This window comes from Dermochelys coriacea, chromosome 27 (genome assembly GCF_009764565.3).
Source record: "Dermochelys coriacea isolate rDerCor1 chromosome 27, rDerCor1.pri.v4, whole genome shotgun sequence".
NCBI lineage: Eukaryota > Metazoa > Chordata > Testudines > Dermochelyidae > Dermochelys > Dermochelys coriacea.
The window spans coordinates 7,766,688-7,772,607 of record NC_050094.1 but is presented as its reverse complement, the minus strand read 5'-3'; positions in this window follow the sequence as shown (position 1 = coordinate 7,772,607).

The window sequence follows — 5,920 nt, the reverse complement described above, 5'->3', positions numbered from 1 at the left end:
TTATATACCCAGCCCTGTGCTCATACCAGAGGGGCAGGCCAGCTGCAGGAGCAACTGCTACTTACTATAAAAGGAAGAAACTCCAAAGAGAGGGGCCCTGCTCAACAATTGCCCATTGTCATCAGCTCCCAGAGCACGGAGAAGCCAGCAGCCATCACACCACCATTGGAAGGGGGCACCTGGTTCTTTGGCTGGGGTGGATCAGGGCTGCCTCCTAAAAGATCATCAAAAAACAAAAATACAGATGGCAGGAAAATAGTAACAGGCCGGCTGATAAACCTGCCCCAATACCCAGGGGGAAAGTGTCTTTTTATAGGCAAGCCTGTGAGTGCAAATAGTGCAGATTCCTTTTAAGCCCAGGATTTGCTAGCTGCCACCTCACAGCCGCTCATTGGAATATTTGATCCCTGCCCCTCCGGTTCTGTCCTCCGCTGATGAGCCTTTTAAATATCCCCTTGGCCCTGAAAGTTGTCTGCGGCCTTTCTCTGTCCTCTTCCCCTGCCCCTAGAGTCTGCTGGTCCTAGGGGGTTTTGCCCGAGCAGGATTGGGGCAGAAGGATCTGGGCTTGCTGAGAGAGGTATCCTCATTTCTGTCGCTTTGCAGGGTGCTCAAAATCAAATTTTCCACAATAAGCAAAATTTTAAACAGAGTGCTGGCCTGACCCTCTACGTTTTATTACAGTAGCACCTAAAGACCCCGACTGAGATCGGGTGCTGTACATACATAGTGTGGAACAGTCCCTTCCCCAGATAGCTTACATGCCAAATAGACAAGGCAGACAAAAGGTGGGAGGGGAAACTGAGGCACAGAGCTGGGAGGTGACTTGCCCAAGGTTACCCAGCAGGCCAGTGGGAGAGCCAGGAATGGAACCCATGTATGACACCCAGTGCAGTGCTTTATCTACGATGCCAGGTTGACTCTCTTAACCTGTGCTGTAATCAGGCATTGTCTCCAAGCCACGAATAGAGCAGGGTGTAACAGTTTCATGACTGGATTTTCCTGGTGGCATTCAGTTACAGAGCCTTGGTCAGTAGCGATGCGTGAGTGGGAGTACATCCACAAGCTTTGCAGGCAGATGGAAATCTAACAACCATGAGTCCAAGTTGGTGTACTGTTATCTGGCACAAGGCTGGAAGAAAGGGGCCCAGCAGGAAAGCTAACGAGGCAGTGTGAGAAGGTAGTTAAGAGAAAATCCTCCCTCTAGTCCTGTCCCTTGGCATGTACGTTGCACCAGTTTAGATTCCTTTACAGTCCCTTGCCCCCACTGACCAGAGTGCACCACACAGCACCGTTATCATCCCTTCTGCATCCCATGTGGCTCATCCCCCGTCCTCCCCTGGTAAAGTCAATAGAGTTTCACTGGATTTAAGTCTGGATGTAACAATATGGGGGTAGGGCTGCCAGAACTGCCACATCAGGCATCTTGCATGAACCATAGATTCATAGATATTAAGGTCAAAAGGGACCATTATGATCATCTAGTCTGACCTCCTGCACAGTGCAGGCCACAGAAGCTCACCCACCCACTCCTGCAATAAACCTCTCACCTATGTCTGAGCTACTGAAGTCCTCAAATCATGCTTTAAAGACTTCAAGGAGGAGAGAATCCTCCAGCAAGTGACCCGTGCCCCATTCAATGCAGAATGTGGCCCAGTGTCTTTCAGGCCCTGTCTGCTCAGGGCTGGCACCACCATGCTGGACATCTCTTTCCGGACCTGGTTGTGGCCAGCACAACGCAGTGACTGGGGGCCTGGATTTGATTTCAATGCTCTGCTGATTGGCCCCATGCTGCTATAAATCAGCCCTCTCCTACAAAGCTGGTGCTGTCTGTGTCAGGCATGGATGCAAAACTGGTGACAACTGTGTTTGGCTGTAATTGTCTCTGTGACCGGGGTGCTCTACTCACCACAGGACAGCGCCTCCTCCTGGCCATTCTGGAGATTAGCCCTTCCAGGCCAATGCGCCTTCCAGCAGGGATACTCTGTCACTCTCTTGCTCCAGGAACCACAGTGTCCTCTTTGTGACTCGGCCCTCCAGCCAGGTCACTGTCTGGTTTCCTCTTCCAGGAGTGTGTATCAGAGTCCCTGCTGGTCCTCCCCTTCACTGCCCCAGATGCTGCTCCCGCAGTGGCAGGTAGAGGGAACCTGGGGCCACCCTCTACTCCGGGTTCTGGCTCAGGAGTCCTTTAAATAGGACCAGATGTTCTGTTTTTAAAGGGACAGTCACGTTTTTTGGGACTTTTTCTTATATAGGCACCTATTACCCCCCACCCCCTGTCCCAAATCTTCACAGTTGAGATCTGGTAACCCTACCTTTAAACAGCAGCCAAGGTCTGTTCTCTACACCTTGCTGCCTTTCCCTGAGCCTCTTTCTTACTGCCTGGCCCTCCCCACTCCTCCAGGTTTGCCAGCCTCTCAACTCCCACCTCCCAGGGAGTAACCGTGGGCTACTTGTCTCAGTAGCCCCCAAACACACCTCCCTCCTCCCAGGGAACAAACACAGCCAACTTCCCTGCACCCCACTCTGCTGCAGGTTTCTTGTCTTTATATAAGCCCTGCCTGTTCCTTCCCGGGTGAGCTTCCTTCTAATTAGTTTCCTCCAGCCTAAGTCTCCCGTTTGCAGCCTAATCCAGGCTGTTGATGGGACCCAGGAGAGGACACTTCTGAGAGTGGCCTCAGCCTAAGCAGAAGTGTGTCGGGGCCCAGGCTGCCTCTCTGCACTGAATCAAGGGACTTGCATTCTATAGCACCACGAATGGGGATTGGCCGTGCTCTCCACACCCACTCAACACAGACCAGGCCAACCTGCCCAGAGTCAAGGGGATGGGCTCTGACCCCCTTCTCCAGCCATGGGCTGCAGTAGCCTCTGTGCCACACATGCAATACCCCAGGGGTTCTCAAACTGGGGGCTGGGACCCCTCAGGGGGTCGCGAGGTTATTACATGGGGGGGGGTCACGAACTGTCAGCCTCCACGCTAAACCCCGCTTTGCCTCCAGCATTTATAATGGTGTTAAACAGTGGTGAGCTGGAGCCCGTTCACACCAATTCGCTAGAACCGGTTGTTAAATTTAGAAGCCCTTTTAGAACCAGTTGTTCCACGAGGGACAACCGGTTCTAAAAGGGCTTCTAAATTTAACCGGCCAAAAGTGGCACCTTAGGGGCTGACTCCATGGGTGCTCCAGGGCTGGAGCACCCAAGGGGAAAATTTGGTGGGTGCAGAGCCCCCACCGGCAGCTCCCCGCCCCGCGCCTGGCCCCAGCTCACCTCCGCTCCGCCTCCTCCCCTGAACGCGCCGCCCCTCCCTACTTCTCTGCCCCCCCCCAGGCTTTCTGCGAATCAGCTGTTTGCACGGGAAGCTGGGGCAGGCTGAGAAGCAGGTGGTGGTGCGTTCAGGGGAGGAGGTGGAGCTGGGGCCACGCTGCAGCAGGTAACCCGGGGGGGGGCGCAGGGGAACCGCTCCCCTCCCCAGCTCACCTCCGCCACCCTCGGTCTGAGTGGGAAGCTGCTGCCTGCTTCTCAGCCCTCCCTGGCTTCCCGCCAAACAGCTGATTCTTGGGAAGCCGGGGGGGGGGGCAGAGAAGCAGGGTGGGGCGGCATGTTCAAGGGAGGAGGTGGAGCAGAGGTGAGCTGGGGCCGGGTGCGAGGCAGGGCGGGGAGCTGCCGGTGGGTGTTCTGCACCCACCAAATTTCCCCCATGGGTGCTCCAGCCCCGGAGCACCCAGGGAGTCGGTGCCTAAGGCGCCACTTTTGATGTGATCAGTTGGGGGAGCGGCCGCTCCCCCTGCTTCCCCCTAGTTACGCTCCCCCGCCCCTAGGAGCCAGAGGGACCTGCTGGATGCTTCCTGGGAGCTGCCCCAGGTAAGCACCACCGGGACTCTCCACCTCGCCCCCGGGCAGGTCCCTCTGGTTCTTAGGAGTGGGGTGGGCACCCACTACGGTTCTGGGGGCAGTCAGGGGACAGGGGTGGGGGGTGGATGGGGCAGCTGTCCTGGGGGGGGCGTCAAGGAATGCAGTGGGTTGGATGGGGCAGGAGTCCCGGGACATGGGAGTGGGCAACAACCCCCTCGTGGGGTGAAGAGGAAACCAGTTAAGATTTTGGCAGCTCATCACTGGGTGTGGGGCGCTTATGAAAACCTGGCCCTGAGCTCTTTTGAAAAATCTCAATACCACCAACCCCAAACTACAAGTCAGGCCCCCAAAAATCACGAGATTGACTTACAAATAAAGAGATTTTAAGCAAACAGATAAATGTGGATTTTTTAAATGTAATGTACTTTCTGGCTCTGAGCTTTTAGTTCACACTCTGGTCACATTTTCAAACTTTTCTCCACAACCAGGAGAGCTAGAAACTTTTTTTATTTTCTCAATGAAGGCTGAGGGTCTCATAAGCTCATAGGAGCTAGGACTTGAAGAGAAACACCCAATATCACGAGCTTTGTGATAAAATCACAAGTGTTGGCAACAGGGAAATTTGGCCCACAAAAGAGCCTTTCTTTAGGATGCAGCATTTGTTACACAACTAAAGAAGCAGAACAACCCCTAGAGGGAGCGCTTTTAGTAACACCATAGAACAGGGGTTCTCAAACTGGTGGTCACGACCCCTCTCGGGGGTCACGAAGTTATTACATGGGGGTCACGGGTACATGCCTCCCAGCTAGCTATTAAGTCTGCTATGAAAAGTGATATTAACAAACATAGAAATATCATTTTAAAATTGTGTTAAATTTGTTTTTAATTTGGGGGGGTTTGCACTCAGAGGCTTGCTGTGTGAAAGGGGTCACCAGTACAAGAAGTTTGAGAACCACCGCCATGGAACATTGATTTATACTGCTTCTTGCTACTGGAGCTGCTCGGGACAAGTATGTTTGGAGGCTGAAGTGCCTCAAAATGAAGCATGATTTAGTTGGGTTGGTCCTGCTTTGAGCAGGGGGTTGGACTAGATGACCTCCTGAGGTCCCTTCCAACCCTGATCTTTTATGATTCTATGAAATAATGCAAATACATGGAATAGTTTGCAAACCAAAATCCTCATGAGCTCAGAAGCCCCAGCTGCCAGTCAGGTTCCATCGCAACCTCCCCCTCCCCGCCTTTGGTCAGTGTGTGATATTGTCTGAGCAGCCATGCTGAAGTAATCTGATGAGTCTCCTCAGAGGAGCAGATGTGTCAGAAATATCCCAGCCTAATGCCTGAGCTGCCTGGCCAGGGAGAGAAACTTTGCTTGTTTTGGAAAGGGCTAAACTGAGACCCACCCCTCTCCTTAGACATACACACATCCTCTCTGTGCTGGGACCTTGGGTGGATCGGGTTCCTTCCCTCCCGGGCCCGTCGGGGATCTCCGCCAGAATGCGCAGGGTCGCTTGTGCTTTGCTCCCCTCTCCTGCTGTGGGGGGTTGGATGCTGTAAAGGAGAAGCGGGGAGGGGGAGAAAGGCCAGCGTGTGGTCCCCTAGGGGCGGGCAGGCAGCCTTTAGTAGGGACTTGCTTTGACATTTAGGTAGAACTTTTCTCACCCTTGGGGTGGGGGGTGGGTGACCCACACAACCCTTCTCCCCCTGGAGCGAGACGGGCCTTTCACAGGGGTCCTGACCCTGCTTTTTCAGGGGGCAAATCTCATGTCAGATATGATGTTTCAAATATCATTTCAGGTGGGAGAGGACGGATGGCTCATGGTCTGGGCACTAGCCTGGGTCTAGGGACAGCCAGGTTCAATTCTCTGCTTTACCAGAGACTCCCTGTGTGACCTTGGAAAATCGTATAGCTCATGTGTACCTCAGCTCCCCAGCTGTACAGTGGGCTAATAGCACTGCCCTGCCCTCCTGGGATACCTACGTAAAGAGCAGGTTTCAGAGTAGCAGCCGTGTTAGTCTGTATTCGCAAAAAAGAAAAGGAGGACTTGTGGCACCTTAGAGACTAACAAATTTA